Source organism: Euprymna scolopes, chromosome 39, assembly GCF_053919585.1.
Source record: "Euprymna scolopes isolate OS-2025 chromosome 39, ASM5391958v1, whole genome shotgun sequence".
Classification (NCBI taxonomy): Eukaryota; Metazoa; Mollusca; class Cephalopoda; order Sepiida; family Sepiolidae; genus Euprymna; species Euprymna scolopes.
This window is the reverse complement of record NC_136520.1, coordinates 66,383,900-66,405,899: the sequence shown is the minus strand read 5'-3', so window position 1 is coordinate 66,405,899 and position 22,000 is coordinate 66,383,900.

Genomic DNA, 22,000 nt, shown 5'->3' with positions numbered 1-22,000 from the left:
GTAAGTATATGAACGTTTATATATATATATATATATATATATATATATATATATATATATATATAGTGGAAATGGTAATTAATAAGAACTGAAGAAAGTGCTCAATACCGTTGTAGAGCAAATATGCGTTTTATTTTTTATTACCGTATCTTTCTGTTAAGTTACATTATTGTTTCAGCTACTTGGCCGTTTTTTTTTTTGTCGTCTGTAGCATCCTCACACTTTTACAGAAATGTTCGCTATTTTGGGATGAGAGAGTGAAAGAGGTGAATATATATATTGTGGCTTCCGGTTCTTTGACTGTCATGGCTCTTGTGGGCTGCCACGTTGTTTGGCTGTGGATTTTATTTTATATATATATATATATATATATATATATATATATATATATATATATATATATATATGTATCATTATTTTTTACAGGTACATAATTTTCGACCGATCCTTCATTCTTCATCAATGAAAGTGAAAGTGACACACACACACACACACACACACACACACACACACACACACACACACACACATATATATATATATATGTATATAGGAGTTAACCTACAATGGGTGTATTTGGGTTTTTATCAATACTAACTACTTATTCTTATATATATATATATATATATATACATATATATATATGTATTAGTGTTTATGTTTGAATAATGACTTGCTGCCAAAATATACAAATATATATATATATATATATATATATATATATATATATATATATATATACGAATATTGGCTGAAGAGAGCTTGATAAGGATAGATTAAACGGTCCTTTTGAAACCGACGGTACCAATGATTTGTCTCATCTAACAACTTTCTGTACACAATATATACATATATATATATATTTATATATATATATAATTTAAAAGTCATTAGTAAATCACATTTAAATTATAAATCAAGATTTAATTGCATTGGCAAGTAATATATATGTGTGTGTGTGTGTGTGTGTTTGTGTGTGTGTGTTTTTGTGTGTGTATGTTAACAATTGAAGCTTCAAAAACGTTATTATTTTTAGACAACCTAATGTTTTCTCGATGTACACGAATTAGGAGCAAATACATCGACAAACATCCTGCAGATAACTTGAGTTAATTCACTCTACAAATAAAACCCTTAACACTGTACCTTATTAGTATAATCCTATCAATTCTCGGCCAGAAATAATCGCTTACGCAGATTAGCGCTGAACATTAACAGATTTTATAGAACCGGAACTGTTAGTGCCATATCAGTAAATTGAAAAACAATAATCCAATAATTTTTATCATCGATTTTGGGTCGAATTGTCTGATTTTTACGCAATACCATATTTTCTATTTGTTTTGTTTTTACCAAGGGCTTACCATATATCAAGATCCGGGGGCCACTCGAGGATGAGTGTAATCATTAGGACAGTAGCATAGTAATCGTCTGTGGTAGAAATTTGGTATAATCAGATTATTTGCAATGACGGTTCAATAAGAACTTGTTTACATTGCACTTGACGTTTGCAATGAAAAAGCCAGGGCTTCTTCATTACAAGGAGTTAATATCAGGAGGTTCCGTTAGATGTTGTAAAAATATGATTTATTTGTATGTAAATAAAACCCAATGGCGGTGCGGATTTGAGTCTGTGTTTAAATATAGGTATTAATTAGAAGGAGGTTAAAGGTCGATGTAGAGGCAATGGAAAACTAGAAAGAATAGTATTAATATGCGTGTGTGATGGCTGTCCAAAATCTTAAACATACTAGTTTGTATAGGTTCAAACAGTAGGCGAATGTGGATTTGACATATCTATTCTGAAAGGGGTTTCGAATTTAATCGGGGTTATTCAGTTATAAAAAATGCTTTTAATTTTAGTAGAATTTTTATGTGGCCACAAAAAGTACGGTTTACGTTGTCCTACTGTAAATCTCTGCCTCACCACTACCATTACTACACGCACCAGTCAAAGAGGTTAAGAGATAAGAAAGAAAAGGAAAAGACGCAAGTGTGGAAAGAGGAAGAATGAAAAGAGGAAACTGATTTATATAAATGATTCATTAGTAGTGATTCTAAGGCATGTCTTTCTTCTTCCCATCCACCCCTATCCCCGTCCACTCCCCACCCTTACTCTTATCCCCCATCATAGTTATTTTCTTAATTTACTACGGGGAAGATTTGAAAGTTGTGTCGCAATAATAACAACAACAACAACAACAACAACAACAACAACAACAACAATAATAATAATAATAATAATAATAATAATAATAGTAATAATAATAATAATAATAATGAAATCTCAAAATGTATATAATTAATTTATCTCCATGTTTAGATATAATCATCTACGTTAATTATGATAATGATGATTAAAAATAAAAGGAAATGTGTGATAAACATATTGCAGGCTGTGATATTTATGATAATTGATAATGGTAATTTTTAATAATAATCATATGAATTAATAATGTTAACGATAGTGAGAAGAAAGTGCTTCAATTAAAATAAAAAAAATCAAACTGTAAGGAATAATTGATTTAAAAAATCATGAGATGAGGTGTAAATGGCAAAGGATAAAATACGAGTAGTCAAGCTATAAAATAATTGTTCTGAAGATATCCACGTATATATATATATATATATATATATATATATATATATATATATATATATATATATATATATATGATTGTTGAGCTGGATTAAATCCGACGATATGAAATAAAATGGAGGTGGAAGGACCTGGATACTCAACGTTTCGCCCGATTTATGCGGGCTTCTTCAAGAGGGATGGTTATTGACGAGAGAGTCGGAGGATTGGGGCTATATATAATGATGGGGGAGAGCAGCGTGTTTTCCTTATGTAAATTAGATGTCATATATACATGTATATACATTTTATGAGAGAAGAACTAATTAGAGTAAACTAGTGTAGTGGATTACGTCTAAAAGATAAAATATCGTAGAGATTAAAAATTGTGTTTGGAAATATAGCGGTGATAGATTAAATAAATAAAATGACACGAGATTACGAAAGAATCTTTTTTTTTTATTTCATATATATATATATATATATATATATATATATATATATATATATTTGTCTTTACATAAGCAGTAGTTTGTTGCTACACAGTCATGAGCATGTTTCGGTTTACTAGTATTTACTAACTAGAGACCTCATCAGGCAACAACCCTTATTTTCGAAAACAGAATTCTAAATGAAAAGCGAAAATCTATCCTCGGCAAAAGATGGCTTTTTTTTATCATGAGTGTGGAGAACAGGGTTGAAATGGATGGGAATTTATTAGTTTATTCATTCTCGTATCTGTTTACTTATTTATCGGTGACTTTATTCATTTTCGTGTTGGTGTTAGGGGTTAGAGTTTATGGGTTGAGGGGATTAGGTTCTAAATCTAAGGCTATACAGATGTTATCTTTAACAAACGAAGGGCTCGTTCGTCTATCTCATAAAATTCTCTTTTTTTTCTTAAGAGTTTATTTCAATTTAATATGCTTATATCTGAGAAGAGGTTAGGAATTTACCCGGGTCTGTTGAATGTTGTCTGGGCTTCCAGTGAACGGTTGAAGGGAGGCAAGGGGTGTTAGAGACGTAAAAAAGAGAAAGGAAGGAAGGTGGTAGGGGGAGATGGAATGGGGAAGAAGGAAGAGGGACTAAGAAAAGTAGAAGAGAAGGTGGCATCATTTAATAGCTCTGTTTTATCTTACTTAAACAAAATCGGTTATTTTTGGACCCCCCCCCAATATTAATTCTCTTTCGTTTGTTCATTTAATGCTGATTCATTAATTTGTGTATTAGTAAATTTATTAAAGACTTTTTTCGTGAACGTTGGACCTGAGTAGGTTAGAATGTGTGTGTTCAACTGTCGTATATCGCATATGGGTCGTGTGGGAGTTGAATATATTGGGGAGTAATTCGCAAGTGAGAGAGCAGGTGCGATTTGTAATATCTGCAATTTATGGAGGTTTCTTGTTTCTTATTTAAGAGTTTATCCCTATCCTTAAATTTTGTGATAAATAGTTTTTCATTCAAGCAAAAAAGGCAAGGTGAATTTAGTAACTGGCAAGTTTTTGCTTTTTGTAGGATATGCCAGTCAACAATAGGTGTCAAATTTTTACTTGTTAAATCATTGTAGTATGTAGCTAATGATGTCTTATCTTTGTAATTTGGGTTTAAAATTGTTTAAAAGTATTATTAGTTTGGCCGATGTAGGATTTGTAAGTGGTGGAGTTTTCTTAAATAAGAAACAAGAAACACCTACACATCCTAACCTCCTCAGGTCCAACGTTCACGAAATCCAAAACTACACTTTTCCTGAGTAAACCATGCATAATATATATATATATATATATATATATATATATATATATATATATATATATATATGTATATGTATATCTATATATTTTGTCCATTTGGAGCAGATTAAAAAAAATATTTCAGAGTTAGTCTTTAAGTTTATGTCATTTAACAGTGCATATTCTTTACTGTTTGAATTGATAATGTATTTGGTGGTTGTGAGAGGTTAAAACTAGTCAAAGTTAAGAGTTATGGCTAAGAGTACTTTAATATAGTAAAGAAAACTTTTGATTTCAATCAGAACATAGATACATAGACATAACTTAATCTTTCCGATTTCTGATTCATAAATAATATAGATTCCCTCTCCACATTCCGTCCTCTCTGATTGGCTGAGCTCTGAAAATTGTCATATTGTGGAATTCGATTTTCCTTTATAAGCGAACGGTTACTAAACTTAAAATATGACACCACTAAGAAACATATTATGTTTTGTTTTTGGTATTCATAGCTGGTTGAATGCTTTGCAGTTCGTGCCTGCGTATGTTTGTGTGCGTCTGTTCGATTGGTTGAAAAAACGCAGTTTTTGTTGTTAAATACATTGCAACAAAAAAAATTACATATAAATAGACAATACAAAATGCAACTTCTTTGGAAAAAAATAAATATATTTATATATTCAGTAAATTTACATTTAGATTTTTTATTGTATTTTTTCTTTTTCTTCGGTACTTTTTTTTGATATGCTTACTCGTCGGAATGCTTTACACTTCGCGCATGCGTGTATCTGTGCGCGTGTGTTCGGTTGACAACGCGTTTGAAAACAAAAACACAGCTGTTGTTGTTAAATACATTGCAAAAAAATTACTAAATGTAAATACACAATACAACCTGAAACTTCTCTTGAAAGAAGAAAAAAATACATTCAGTAAATTTAAAGTATTTTTATTGTCTTTCTATTTTTCCGTTATTTTGTTTTGAGATTAGTCTGCGTCTGTTCCTTTGCTCGCCTTCATCCGATGATTGCCGATCGAGCCCGAACCATACTTGACGGTAAATCCCCATGATCTGGGTAAAATTATGCAAGGGTACCAAAAATATATGCGGGGGTTTTCATTGTACACGTCAGCTGATAAAAAATGGTGCGTCTTCATTATGGTAGCAAAATCCGACAGTAGAAACGTTGATTTTTATTTAAAAACGCACTTATAACTATTTACATTTTTTGTCAATTTAAATAATAACCACTTTTATCTACCTTATTCTCAAGTTACAATTTGTTTATGTTGGACTTGAAGATATCCAGATTGTAATCAGGTGAGAAACAAGCAAACGGAACAGAGAGCCACAGACGTGCCCTTCTAAGAAATAAGCTTTGTTCATGGAATCTACGTTTTGATTTTGGCACAGATAAAGAGCGGGGAAAATTATTGACAGAAAAGAAAAAAGAAATAACACACTGAAGATAGAGGATACCTCTGAAATATATTTCTGATAAATTTCAAACAAGTAAAGTATTTGTTTACATTGCTAATATTACGTTGTATTTGGCTTTCAAGCGCACTTGATGTGTATTTTATTTCATTCAAATTAAAACAACGTTTCTATATAAAATCTCATTTTTGGTATATATATATATATATATATATATATATATATATATATATATATATATATATATATATGTGTGTGTGTATTTATATATATATACACTCATGAGCAAAAAAAAAAAAAAAAAAAAAACGAGCCAAGAGAAAGAAGGAAGAAATCAATTTTCCAATATGTTTCCATTAATTTTTGTTAATTTTAACTAAAAATTTCTATTTTGCAGATCATTATTATTATAGCATATAATAATAAGTGGAAAAATGAATCCTAAAAATGGTAGGACCGCATCTTGGCGAGGATATAAAAAACCGAATTGCAGGATTAAGGCAGTCTAAAATGACTTGCAAGAAGATTTTTGATATTTTAAGAAAGGAAAAGGTGAAAACATCTCTTTCTTTAGTGAAGCGAATTGGTCAAAGGTTTGAAGTCGAACGCTTGGTAAAAGGGAAATCTGGATCTGGTCGCCCTAGAGCATCCACTTTGAAGGACGCTCACACAGATCGAAAGAAAACTTTCTAGATATACAATATCTAGACGAATGAAAGAAATGGGATTTTCTTCTAAAAGGTGTGCAAAGAAGCCACTTTTATCTAAGAAGAACATCAATGATAGAAAGAGACTTTTCTCAGGTTAGGAGAAAAAGATACGACTGGTTCAGGAATTTTTCTGGTTAGATGAATCAAGATTTTGTCTTGTTAGTGATGCTCACGATGCTCTCGACCGGTGCAATCGGAGAACTGGAGAAAGATTTTCACCAAGTTGCATAAAAACGACAGTTAAACACGTGAATGGAGGGATAATGGTATGGGGAACTTTTACTGCAGCAGGAGTTGGGGAACTTATTAGATGTGAGAAGTCAATCAATGCAAAGGAATACATTCGAATATTAGAAACAGGACTGTTACCAAGTATCGAGAAGCTGGGAATATCTCAGAACATTATTTTTCAACATGATAATGCCCCTGTACACACTGCTAAAGTAACAAGAAAATGTTTTTTTGATAATTCAACTGATGTGATATTTTAACCAGGTCAAACCCCCGATTTAAACCCAATCAAGAATATTTGGTCCATAATATCTCGTGCATTGGCCAGAGAACTTTTGAGAACAATAACAAACTGTGGGAAGCTTTGCAAAGCGAATGGAATAGCATCTCCTCTCACAGTGTTCCACTTTGGTTGAGAGCATGTCTAAAAGGATTGATCTTTTAAAGAAATCAAAAGGGAATTCGATTCCATCCTAAGCATTTATTAAAGTAAATGTCTTGTTCTGTGTTATTAGTCTCGTTTAAGTTTCCTTGTTCAATTGTTCTTTGTTCAATAGTGCAATAAAATTTGTTTGCTCCCCCCCTTTCTTTTTCCTCACGAGTATATACACGCACTAACAGGGAAGGGCGCTCGGTTTTGACCGGTCGTAAAATACGTTTGAATATGATATTTTAATTTGTCCAGATTTCGTATATATTATTACCAGCAGACTGCCCAGCATTGCTCGGTCGTAAAATATATACGTAAATGGAGTATATAGGTTGAGAAGTGTCCTGCCCAGTCGAAAATATGCTTAAATATGATACTTTTGATTAATGAATATTGTGTATTTATTATTATATTATATTGGACCTTATATATGGTAGTGATTTCAAAAGTTAAGAAAGAAAATGACTCGTGCGCCACGACCGAGAATCAAAGCCAAAACGTTTAACTTACGATTTACTTTTTCCTATGACGTTAATGCCTGAGCTATGAAGACATGTTTGCTGCAAGGCTAAAATTAAAACATGAACCAATAACTATTACGTTACGCATGCATATTCGTAATGTCGTCGTTTGACCTTCACATTGCAATTTCCATCTTTTTTATTTTCACACTTTTGCACCGATTTTCCCCGGCTAAAACCGAAATTTAAAGTTTAGAATAGGGTCGAATACTCTATATATTAAGTTTCATGTCTGTAGACCAAAATAGAGGAGTTTGGTAGGGGTCATTTTTTAAACAAATATATATACGCATACGTAAATATATACAGAAAGAGTTTTCTGTTTACTATAACCTTTGTACACAAATATTACACAAGTATAAATCATGTAGAATATCTGCATAAATATAATTACACGCAATATTTAATTAAAGATGATCATCCCATAAGACCCCCCCCAAAAAAAAAACTAATAGGGAATTAATTAAAAAGAATGTTTAAATGAATACGAAAATTAGCTTGATCTTTTGCAGATGAATGCAATTCCACGAGACATATATAACAAAGTTGTATTTCTTTTTAAATAAATAGATGAAAATGGTTTTTAATATGAATATATATCAAAGTTATTATTTTAGTGTGCGATATGGTGAGTTTAAATAATGAAAAATTATTGCAAAAATTAGTACTATATCCAAGAATTATTAAAAATGATGAAATATGAGTTAATTAATAGTTGTGTTTTTTATAAAATAATCAGCCGATACAATATATCAAATTTAATATTTTAGTAAAGGGAGAGGCGATAATGTGGGTTGAAATTATGCAAAATTATTGTCGAACATTTTAACATATTCAATAATCATGAAAAATGATAAAATGTGAGTTAATTGACCAGTGTGTTTGTAATGAAATAATCAGCCCAGGAAATACAGCAAATTTATTTTAGTAAGGGGGCAGTACAGTTTTAATTAAAAAAATACGAGAATAATATGAGTGCGCCTTCATCCATGCTGTATAAAACCCTCACAGCATGCCCAGCAACAATATATTACATAGGAAAAATTCTGCTGTGGAATTTCCACAGGTCCCGCTAGTGAATATTAATACGCACACACAAAAAGCATAAAGGAATATAGATAGCGTCATAATTTCAAAAGTAAAAAAAGTATTTGGGTGCCATCAGTTAGAATCTAAATCGATAGTATAGCCTTCAAAGCTGGTGACGTTACCACTGTACCAACGTGACACGTATATGAACTGATTAAAAATTACAAATAAACTGAGAAGAATTACAAAATTTAAAACGATTTTTTCCATTTTGATCCATTTTGACCCTTTCAAAACTATTTTAACCGACTAAAGACTTATAAAGGAACGGCCGATAAAAATCCTATCATTTGAGGGCCCTAGTGCCGCTCTGCGACTTTAAGTTTCGGAGGAGATAGAGATGGAAATACGTAAACAGACAGACTTGAAAGAAATCTATTGAAGAAAAACCAAAGGGAAATAATTTTAATGTAAATCAAGTTGCGTAGTTTTTCTTTAAATTTCACCGTTAATATATATTCTTCTTCTGCTTCTTTTTGGCTAATCTTTCGATATTCGTCGTCCGAAGGGTCGAGCTTCAATATGATACCAATCGCGTTAAAATCCGTCGCCTCTGTCGAAAGTTTTGCGAGACATACATTCATACATTCATACATTTAAATAGACATGTAAGGTTAATACTATAGAAGATAACCTTTGCGATTGCATAATTATGTTTACATAGTTTTTCGTAAGCAGTAAAGAAATTTTTAGTTTCGTAATGTCTTAAGTTGTGGTATCCTTCACCGCGAATAAAAGCTGATGAATGTTTTTATTATTGTAAACATTCTGCAAATAAGATTAACTAGTTTATTTGAGTGAATTTGTTTTTAATATAAAAACGGGCATTAGCTTCGGAAAAGGCACATTCAATAGTTCCCCATCAGAACTCTGTACTTTCAACATAGTATTATTTTTACGCTATCGATTTTCTCCTGATGAGATGATAGCTGAAAGAGCTCTCGAGAGACTTCCGCCCATTATATTTAAAACTTTATTTAAATGCTGTACCTTTAAACATATATATATATATATATATATATATATATATGTGTGTGTGTGTGTGTGTTAGTCTAGCCGCACTGAGAAGCTGTAATACAGCGAAACAGTCTATGTTGCTAACTATATATATATATATATGTATATATATACATATATATATGTATATATATACATATATATATGTATATATATGTATATATATATATATATATATATTCTCTGGAAATATTCCTTATTCACTTATATCTCCTTTTTTATACGAATCCTTATTGAAGAAGCTCAATGTAATTACAGAGCATATAATGAATAAATGACAAAAGTCTATGTTCCAAGTTTCATGATGTTGACCATCTTACAATTTATTCCTTTAATTCAGATACTGTCAAGAATTGTAAGTGTACACTGAATTAAAAGAAATAAATTGTAAGATGATCAACATCATGACATTTTGAATATAGACTTTTGTCATTCATTCATTACTAGCAGTTAAGCTCGGCTTTGCTCGCGCCCTATTTACTGTCCATAATTTATGTGCATATATATATATATATATATATATATATATATATATATATATATATATATATACGTGCAAACAGTTAATAAAACATGTTAAAAAACACTTAAATGAGTTAAAAACATATTTAATCTGAAAAGGAAACTCTAGATAAGTAGATAGTCCTTATTTACTTCAAAAGTGCTCAATACGTAGGTAGAGCTAGTTAGTAATTTATAAAATATATATGGCGATTAAGCTACACTGAATATTCCGCGTTTCATCCACTCTAGGACTCTTCAGGCTTATGCGCATAAGCCTGATGAGTCCTAGAGTGGATGAAACGCGGAATATTCAGTGTAGCTTAATCGCCATATATATATATATATATATATATATATATATATATATGTGTGTGTGTATGCATTTATATATATGCATATGTATATATGCATATATATGCATGTATATGTGCATATATGTATGTATGCATATATATATATATATATATATATATATATATATTATATACACATGTTAAACTTGGGGTGAGATGTAATATATATGTTTATTGATTGGTTAAAAATGTAAAGACCCAAACATATCTACATATATTTACAGACACACGCGCACGCACACACACACACACGCGCACACACACATGTAAATACATTTATATATATATATATATATATATATATATATATATTGCTGGAGGTGGTTTAATGCATATTTTAGTTGATTGTACAAAAAATATGAAAACCGAATATATTTTTTACTGAATATAAAATTATGAATTTAAATTAAATGAAGCAAGATAAGAACTTGAAATCTCCCCCCCCCCCCTGCAGGTTGAGCTGGTTGTTCGGAAAGGTCGCTTGCGATATCAAAATAAACAACTGGAATACATTCTCCAGTCGACCCCCCCTCCTTCCGCGAAAATACGCGCGCGAGCTTTTTGTATTATGCTGAAACATTTCTTTTTTTTGAGGACTTGCGATCGAAATGAGAAATCGCTTTATACAAACACGCGTACAATTCTTCCAAATATGTAATTGTGAATATTCGCAATAAAAACGAGCAATTTTTTTTCCCCCGTGTATATAGAATGTTTTATGCTAAACTGATTGTCGAATATGTGTAAATTTGCACTCAGTTTTTCATTGAACACTAATTTCTATTAATATATACATTAAACGGATACCATAATATTTAGTTCGCTGCAACTCATCGTGACACATATCCATATCCATACAATAGTTATGCTAGTACAGTAGTTTCTGAGGAAAAGCTGACAGAAACGAGAAATATAACATATGAATTAAATGTAAAATTATTTATTAAAACAAGCTATATGTTGACGCACTATATAATTGAACATTTTAATCAAAAACTTTTAGCAGGAAATTTTAAACGGGACTAATCACATGAAACTACAGACGTTAGATGGTCCTGATGTTGTAAAGACCGATACTACCCTTTTACCTTATATAAAATGTCAAGTAGCAAGAAAAATGATTTATTTTTGTGATTAGGTATTTTTATACACACACACACACACACACACACACACACACACACACACACACATATATATATATATATATATATATATATATATATATATATATAAAAGCGAAAATGTGTGTATGTATGTTCCTTTTTGTGTATGTCCAAGAAAGGCTTTTTTCAGAGGAGCGGTCGGTCGGCTCACAACTTCTTAAAACTTTTTATATCACATATAAATCATAATATCTCCGTGTTAACAACGGAGGGCGCCTGTCTATTTAATTTGCTCGACTTTTGAGAAGATAAATATTCAACAGTTTTCGCTCGCCGCATGTGGATTAGGCTTTTTTGTATAATAAAAGCGACACTAATTCTGGCGGAATTTTTTCCGGTGGCGTACCCCCAGTAGCTCAAGCATGGAGAATGTTGCAGTAGTGGAGGTAATCCAAGACGAGGCTCCATGGAGAACACCGGCGACCAACAAATCGGGAGCAAGAGATCCAGATGTGGAAAGAAATGGCGATGAGCAACCCGGAAGCCGACCAAGTGGAGGAGGCATACCGGAACTTCAATAAGAAGAAAACCAGGCGACCAGTGAAGAGGTGGTGGGTCCTCAATGAGGATACATCCATGCCGCCACAAACAACGACATAGTCAGAAAAGAATAGCCCACATAAGCCCTTGACGGAGGGGCTAAGAAAAGTTAAATCGGCGGAAGTAATTGTTGTAGATGGGTGCTCCCTAGGGAGGGGGGATTGACCAGAAAAACGCCAGGCAGTGCGGTCGATTGGCCAGCCCTCCCAGCAAGTGATTGCTCGCCGATTCCATCAGGGCAGAAAACACCACCACAAAAGCAGACGGCAGCCGGCACGCTCAGTGAACCCGTTAAGGAAGCGACAACCTGGGGATCCCGGGAAAGCCTGAAAAATACGCCAAGATACTATCAGGAACTCTTCAAAAACAAGTTTCAAGGTTACGTACAAGGGAACGAGTTAAAGGTAATGCCAGGGAGACTGGAGGAAATCCAGGAAAGATAGGTCTTCCTGATAACTTTTGACTCAAAAGGAAAGGGCTTAGCCGGGATCCCCAGGGACAAAATGATGGAAATCCTCGGGGAGCTGAAAATAGCAGCCCAGTACGCGGTACGGAGATACTTCGCTACATGGGATCTCCTTTTGCCTACAAAAGAGGAGGCAGAGATACATATATATATATATATATATATATATATATATATATATATATATATATATATATATATATAAAATACTCTTTGTTTTGTACATATCCAATTTTGTTTAGTTAAACTGTAAATATTTTACCTTCCTTGTTTTGTAAATATTATTATGCTTTTTGTTCATTGTAAATATTTTTATTCTTTTTTCTTTTAGAATGAATGTCGCCCGCCATCCCGTAAGCTGGGGAGTTGATGTTTTAAGTAGGTCCTAGTAAGAATGTAGGCGGTTGTTGTAGTATGATAGCGATTCTAGAATAGTCATACCTAATAAAGTACTTGTTTTTATAAGTGTAGCTTAGTTTAGCAAAGACCCCGTTTTTTCCCTACCCCCCCCTTACTGACCTCGGTGCCTAAGCGCTTTCGGACCCCAAATGAGGCCTTGGCAGTAGATAATGCCAAGGCCGGGGCCGAAAGGCTAAATAATTATTTTTCTGGTGGCGATCGCCGGAAATGTCCGAAAGCAATCAGTTTTGATCAATGTGGAAATATTTCCCTTATATTAAACAATTGCTATTCAATTTGGACAAGGGGAGCTGGCCCCCTCCCCAACATCTTGGGAAAATAAAAATAAAAAAAGCGTTCCCGCAGTAAATGAAAAACTATCCCGCAGTCAAAGTTGACCTCATTAAGTCATTAAAACGTGCACCTGCCAAATCTAAGTAATTAAAAAAATTCAAACGTGTATCCATTAGTATCTCTCAGTGGGCCAATGGTTAATGTCGCACGCTTTTTTTCACACTTTAATTTCCAACTTCGCCTCAAGGGTTCGGGTTCGATCCTCATACTCATCTACTGAAACTTTTTTTTATTTTACCCCCTCCCCGGAGTTTTGATTTACCCAAAACTACAAACACCTCCAAACACCCGGGCAACGCCGGGTACCCCCCCCCCCAGCTAGTATATATATAAAGCTGAATGTCTGTGTGTGTGTGTGTCTGGTCACGAATAGGCTCCTATATGGTTGACTATTTTAAAAAACTGATTACATATAATGATATAAGATGTATCGAGACACAGAAATGGGTATGTTTGATCCTGCACAACGATGGTTCATTAAAATTGTGGGGTCTGCGTTCGCGCCTGGTCCACAAAGTATGGAAATAAAAAAATTAAAAATTAAAAATAACGTTTACAAGTGTTTTTGATATAGATGTACATAAGAATACTTTGATAAGTATGTTTTAACTTAAATAGGGATGGTATAATAAAATTGTGGGGTCTACGTTTGCGCCTGGCCTCCATAGAATGGCAATAGGCACAAACTTTAATAAAGACTTTTCATATCTATCTGCGTAAGTATACTTTGATAATTATGTTTCAGTTTGAAGAAATGTGGTATAATAAAATTATTGGGTGTTTATTCGTGCCTGACCTCCATAGAATGGAAATATATCACAAAGTTTAACAAGGTTTTTTTAATATAGATCCACAGAATATTGTGATAAGTGTTTCAGTGTGAACAGGTATGGTATAATAAATGATGGGGTTTATCTATTTTATTTTTACTTTCATCATATTTTGCTTTCATTTCGATACCCCCATATTCGAAGCTATCTGTTTACAACCCTTCCTTTTCATAACCTATCATACTTTAATAAATCAGAGTCGATTTTCTGTAGGCTGTTTTTGAACTCAGTCAACGACGGGTACTTTTGCTAGTATATATATATATTATAAATACAAGATTGATAAATTAAAAAATTAAAAAATGTATCCATTTTAAATGTGGAAATTGATGAATCGCACAGGTAAGAAATTCATTTTTATAGTATGAAAAGGTTAGTACCTGCAATTAAGAATAGGAAATTGGATCAAATGTTTGTAACATGTCTTCTTTCTAAGATTAAGGGTGGTGGTGTTTGATCAACACTGCTGGGGAGCCATGATGTAATATACTGTTTTGTTTTTAAATCCCCGAAACAGTGTTTCATGGTAAACAACTGATGATCCCTTGAAAAATAAATTATTGGTATTATAGTAAATTCGAGAGCGAGTTGATGCAGTGATTGCAGGTGATTAAATGACTTACTGACTAGATAGTTTTCTAACCAATGATAAAAAATATTTTTTTGTGTAGTTTTAACGGTTAAAAACTTCAAAGACTATATATATATATATATATATATATATATATATATATATATATATATATATATATATATATATATATGCTTAATCACAAAAATATATCATTTGTCTTGCTATATGACATTTTGTCTAATGGTAAAAGTGTAGTATCTGTTCTTTACAGCATCAGCACAATCTAACGCCTGAAGTTTCAACTAATTAGTTCACTTTAAAATTTTATGCTAACATTTTTTGATTAAAATGCTCAGGTAATTGTATGAATATTCATCATAAAAGTACTATATATTAAATTATTTCGTATATACAATAGCATTTAGTCATACCAATTATAAATATTGATTACATAATATTAATCCATTAGAAACTTTTAAAAAGTCTATATGCAAATCAACCAAATTAAAGAGTTTGAAAAGGTATATATATATATATATGTATATATACACAAGCAGTCCAGCCCTGCTTTGCCCGGGCCCTATGTACTGTTCATAAGTTTATATGCATATGTATATATGTATTAAAAAGTTCGACTCATCTACATCTAAAAGTTCAAGTGTTTAGACTCAAAATTGGCTGAATAGTTTGGTAGAGTCTGCAAATGACAACTCTTTCAACTCTTTCCAGCCAAATGTTCGCCCAAAAACTGATTAAAAAGCTTGCTGCAAGTCTGAATATCCTTTATGTAAAATTTCAAATGTTTAGACCAAAAATTGGCTTAATAGTTTGCTAGAGACCGCAAATGTCAAATCTTTGTACCTTTGACCCCCTAGCAGCCAAATTTTTGGCAAAAAAAAAAAAAACGATTACACAGCTTGCCCCATGTCTAAATACACTTTATGTAAAATTTGAAATATTTAGACTAAAAATTGGCTGAGTAATTCGATAGAGACCGCAGAGGTAATTTTTTTAAAAACCTTGACACCAATTTTGACCCCTTTACATTTATTGCTTTGAGCTCAAATCAAATTGAAAAGTTTGATCCATGTCCAAATAACCTACATCTAAAAGTTCAAGTGTTTAGACCAAAAATTGGCGGATTAGTTTGGTAGAGTTTTCAAAGGTCAAATTATTGAACTTTGACAGCCAAATTTCTGGCTGAAAATTGATTAAAGACATTTTCCTAAATCTCAGTAACTCTTTATGTAAAATCTCGAGTCTGTATACTGAAAATTGACAGAGTAGTTTGGTAGGGAAATGTACACACACAGACAATTTCACTTTATATATATATATATATATATATATATATATATATATATATATATATATATGCCTTATAGTAGCACATTACATTAAGTGGCTTGATGCCTTATCAGGAGCGATTTCCATGAAAATACGCCTATCATTCATTTTCAGGGAAATTAGTAAATGGCTGTACACTTGGTGAAATATTTTTTACATGGGTAGCAAATGTTTTTATATTGCATATTATCTAAAACATAATTAACGGACAGATAAATAGATATACGATTTTCATCTTATATTCATAAACATTTTTATAGTTTTTATGTGCTGTGCAGCATTTCTAGTAGTCCTAAATTTCTCTATGCCACTGGAATCAGAGCAGTGCCGACTCAAGAGAGGTGTGGTTCAGGATTCCACAACACTTGTTTCACAATTGCACGTGTAGCTACCCTTACTGAGGGTATCATTTTGTGCAAAGTGGGTGCTCTTCAGAGTACCGTTATAAGAAGATTTGCCGTCCTATGCTGACCATGAAATATGCGTCCTTTGAAAATTTGATCGGCTGATTGAAACACAATAACATATTTCAAATGTTCGATGCTTTATCATAAATGTGTCAGATTGTACGACTGTCATCCTTCTCACGAAACATATCGAAATTATTGCAAAAAAAAAAAAAAAAAAATTCGATGGTATGAGCATATAACGAGAGCCAGTGGTTTATCGGAGATAATTCTCCAGAAGGTGTAACATAGTACATACGAGCGCGTGGGAAAATATGAGCAGCAGTGAAGGGTGGTTGGATTGTGAAGAGATTAGCAGCAGTAGCCGAAAAACGCATATATGCAAATTAGGAAAATGTGTGCGAGTTGGTACGACTAGGAAAAGGGGAAAAAGGACACCACGTGCTCGGGAGAGAGGAAAGTGTGGGTCGAAGAAAATGAACGTGTAAAGTCGAAGGCGAGAAAGTGCCAGCTGTGGCCGGCATGCGGTCGGAGGAAGAAGAAAAGTGTAAACCAGGCGAGATGGACGATGTTTGAGAGAGATTTAAGTGCTGTCGTTACGGGAAAGTAACTGCAATAAAAAAAAAACACTTTGTTAAAAAATGAACAAAAATGGCGACCCGGATATTTACTTATTTATTTCCTTTGTTTGTAATGGCAATGTTGTAGAGATAAAGCAAACTGGGAGGAGAAGGGACAGGCAGAGATAAACATTTTTGAGTGAACGGGAGAGAATTTAGACACAATATAGGCATTAGGCCAGGACCGAAAGAGATGGGAGCAACTGGCGCAATGTTCAACACTGCAGCACTCTCATGACACCGGAGGGTTAAGGGATTTGTAGAACGTGAATCGTGAGCGCATTTGTATAGCGTTTCTAACTAATATATATATATATATATATATATATATATATATATATATATATATATATATATATATATATATATATATATTACAAATTCATTTCGTGCATTTCTTATTCACACGTTTAGAGAGTACTGAATAATATTTCAAACAAAACATTGCCCATCTGGACAAGCTTTACTCGGACGCGTCTATGCCGACTGTATGAAATGACGTCACGGTAAGGAAAAAGAAGAAGATTTTCAAAAAAGGAAAAAAGAACATGTTAATAAAAACAATCACGGTAGAGACGTGGGTGACATCACAACCGTAACAAGAAGACTCATGTGACAGGAGAATGGGGAATAAAGGTCTTTTTTCTTAAAACGTAAAACAAGGGTTGAATTTCTTTTCTCTTTCCTATTCTTTGTCTCGTTTGCGACTGAGTCTGCAACGTGCGGGTTCCGTGTGTAAAAGTGGTTAACGTTACACTCGGACAACTTTCTTCATAACGTCCTGTTCCAACGTTTTACCTGATTGCTTACAGAGTTCATCCTTCCTTTTTTTTCCATTTAAAGAGTGGAACGATAAAGTTGTCGCCCTAAGGAAAACAACACTACAGCTTTATTTTAAAACTTTTATTGAAAAAAAAATCAATCCATGTAACTTGATTATGTAGTAGAGCTGACATCTATTCAATGTAGCCGCCTTCAGCCTCAATCACCGCCTGGATACGGATCCGGAACTTGGAACATGCCTTTTCCACAGACACCGGTGGGAGCTCGGCGAATACTCGGCGAATGGCGACGATCCGGCTGGCTTTCGTGCTGGTTGAGATCATGTTGGTGATGTTCTCGACGTATGATCAAAGTAGTCAAGCAGATTCAGTTCGGGGAGGAGGAGGAGGAGGAGGAGGAGGAGGAGGGAGCAGTGAGAGAAGGTACAAAGTCGCAGCACTCCTTTTGAAGCCAAGCCTGAGTCTCTTTTGACTTGTAAATCGGCGCCGATTCCTACTGCCACACACAGGGTCTGCCAGCGGCCATCTGATTGCTCTAGGTGATCACCACATTTTTCAGTACATCCAAGTATACTTTGGTGTTGACTTTCAAGCCGACTTCGAAGATGTGAGACCGCATGTTATGGCCCTCACTTTTAACCACACCACTAACCATAACCGTGGCTGGAAACTTTGTTTTCATCACATTGGGCGCTGGTCCTTGATATGACCTTAAACTATATCCGGTGGTGAGGCCCTAGATTGCGGGCTTTGGGAAGTGTGGAGCTACTCTTTAATTGCCATTGCTCCCAGGTCCACTCTGACCCGGAGTGGTAGTACCTGTTAGGGTCTCAACTATGAGTTAAATAGAAACTGACTTGAAAACAACAAATATATTCTATTAAAAAAAAATTCTTTAAAATCTTTGGATTCGGCATTAAATAACCTGAAAAGGGTTGATATGCCGTAAAACAAAAACAACCAACAACAACATTGGGCGCGTCCCTATTATTCGTGGCGATCTAGAGATTCATTTTGAGAGTGATGGCAATGGTCCTGTTGCTATAACTTGGATCAGTAGAGAACATGAGTTGTACAGTGGCGCATCTCCGATATCACTTGTTGAACATTGTGTCATTATCAAACATGATAGAAGACCCCTATCGCTCTGAATAGTTGTACACAACTGGTCAACTGAAAATGGCCTGCAAAAAAAAAAAAAAGAAAAAGAAAACCAGTTTATATCAAACGGAAATGGAATCATATCGTTTTTTCTAGGTTGGAAATTTTATCGTTTTACCCTTATAATTAGTTTTCTTTTTATTTATTTCTTTTTTTTTTTTTGCCAGAATTTGCCTGGAGTACCTATACTTTAATGCCATAGTACAATGACTAATTTCTTCTAAAACCGATTTTACCAGTATCCAACTTTCCCTCGCTTTCAAACAGCGGAAAGTTCCTATAATGTTTATTTAATGAGCCATGACTACACCCTAATCTATGAGAAATATATTCATTTTTATAGGCCTTCTTAGGTCTGCTATTCAGGCAATTAGGGTCTAATTAGCTGGCAATTGATTTGCGAGAACGTAATTAGATTATTCTGAACAGCGGTTGTCGGGTTTGTTTAGCGAACAAATCAACAGCTGGTTTGTCTGTTTGTATTGTGTGTTTGCCGGAATCACTTTTTAAGGTCGTCCACGCATCGCTGTAATAGCCTCTGTCCGTCGTAAGATTTGCGTACCAGACGTAGTATATCACTCGGTTGCATCAACGTGTTCTTTACTCTGTTCGTCCACATATCAACTTTTGACGCTTCGGTTTGAAATAATTGTTTTTGTTATATCTCTTGTTGATCTGTTTATGCTTTTGGTACAGTTGTCGATTACACGTAAATATGAAATAGCATTTCCGTTCGTCTATTACGCAAGAGTTTCAAGAAATGGAATCATAGGTGTGCGAGGTTCGACTGCAGTTCATTCCTGAGAAACATTTAAATCAAATCCACTTCTGATCTTGCGTTTAACCTCCTGGAAGGGAGGTAAATAAAAACTCTTCAGCTCAAAATATTATTTTCATTGATATTTTACCAATGAGTTCGAAATAGCATTTGCGTTCATCAGTTACCCATAAGTTCGAAATAGCATTTCCGTTCATCAATTACTCATGAGTTCGAAATAGCATTTGCGTTCATCAATTACTCATGAGTTCGAAATAGCATTTGCGTTCATCAGTTACCCATGAGTTCGAAATAGCATTTGCGTTCATCAATTACCCATCAGTTCGAAATAGCATTTGCGTTCATCAATTACTCATGAGTTCGAAAAAGCATTTTTGTTCATAAATTACATACGAGTTCGAAATAGGATTTTCTGTTCATCAATTATCCATAAATTCGAAATAGCGTGTTCGTTTATCAATTACCTATGAGTTCGAAAAAGTATATACGTTATATTTATTACCAATGAGTTCGAAAGAACATGTTCGTTAATAAATTTCACGAGTTTGAAAAAGCATTTTCGTGCATCAATTACACACGAGTTCGAAATAGCATTTTCGTTCATTAATTATCCATAAGTTCGAAATAGCATTTTAGTTCATTGATTACACATAAGTTCGAAAAAGCATATTTATTCATTTATTATACATGAGTTCGATATAGCATTTTCTATTAAACTATTACCTATGAGTTGGAAACTTTTTGCGCTATCCATAAAAAAATATCCTCTTTATCAAAACATATTTGTTGATTAAACATATTTTACATTCGTGGAATTATCATGGGTTCCGCTAATTTTTAATTATTTTTAATATACTAAAATGTTTTTTTATTATCCTCAGTTTTTTTTCTTAGATAGCTTTTATCGATAACACTTTTTTCGTTTTTCTATTACTTTTTAACTTTCTGGTGTGACGATCTATTATATATATATATATATATATATATATATATATAATTAAATAAAATAAAAAATTACAATTAAATTTTCCAAAATGATCAAAGATGGTAAAACTAAAGTATATTATAAATATTAAAGAATTAATATTTATAAAGTAATCTCAACCAGATGTAAAAACTCGATAAAACCAAATAGGAGATAGAGCTTATTATTATAGTATTTCTTCGAAACTATCCATTCACGTGAAATCACCTTTTTCTTCACCATATTCCCTCTGATTCACTTTTTGTTATCAAGTAAGATCTTTGACTTACTTGCAGTTTCATCAAATACTTTTGTATGCAAAATCCTATCCCGCATTTTGCTAATTCCTACCCTCTGACGAGAAGGAACGTATTTCTTCGAAACTCCGCAGATTAAGGACTATCCACTTATTAAGTGTTTCCTTTTCAGAATAAATATATTTTTAACTCTTTTCCAAAGTGTTTTTTAACATGTTTTATTAACTATTTGCTCTTGTGTGTGTATATATATACACACACACACACACACACACACACATATATATATATATATATATATATATATATATATATATATATAACTGTCTGTTAATGGCATGTTAATGGCACCTGTTAAATAATAGAGTGCTGCAGAAGTAATGATCTTCCGAATTCTGTTACTCTATAGACTTTATATTGCTCAATGCACAGAATCGTTATGAATAGAAAACAATGTGAGGAAGGAGCATCTGTCAACCAATTACTTCTGTACTTTCTATTAATACAATTTCTTATTAATCAACTTTTGTTGGTGATATTTTACCGATACTTAAAAGATAGAATACTGATCTCATCTTTGGTTGTTTGGTTGTTTTTGTTTTATGGCATATCAACCCTTTTCGGGTTATTTAATGCCAAATCCAGTGATTTAGAAGAACAATTTTTAATAGAGTATATTTTTTTTAAAGTTGGTTTCTATTTAACCCATAGTTGGGACCCTAACAGGTATTACCAGTTCGGGTCAGAGTGGACCTGG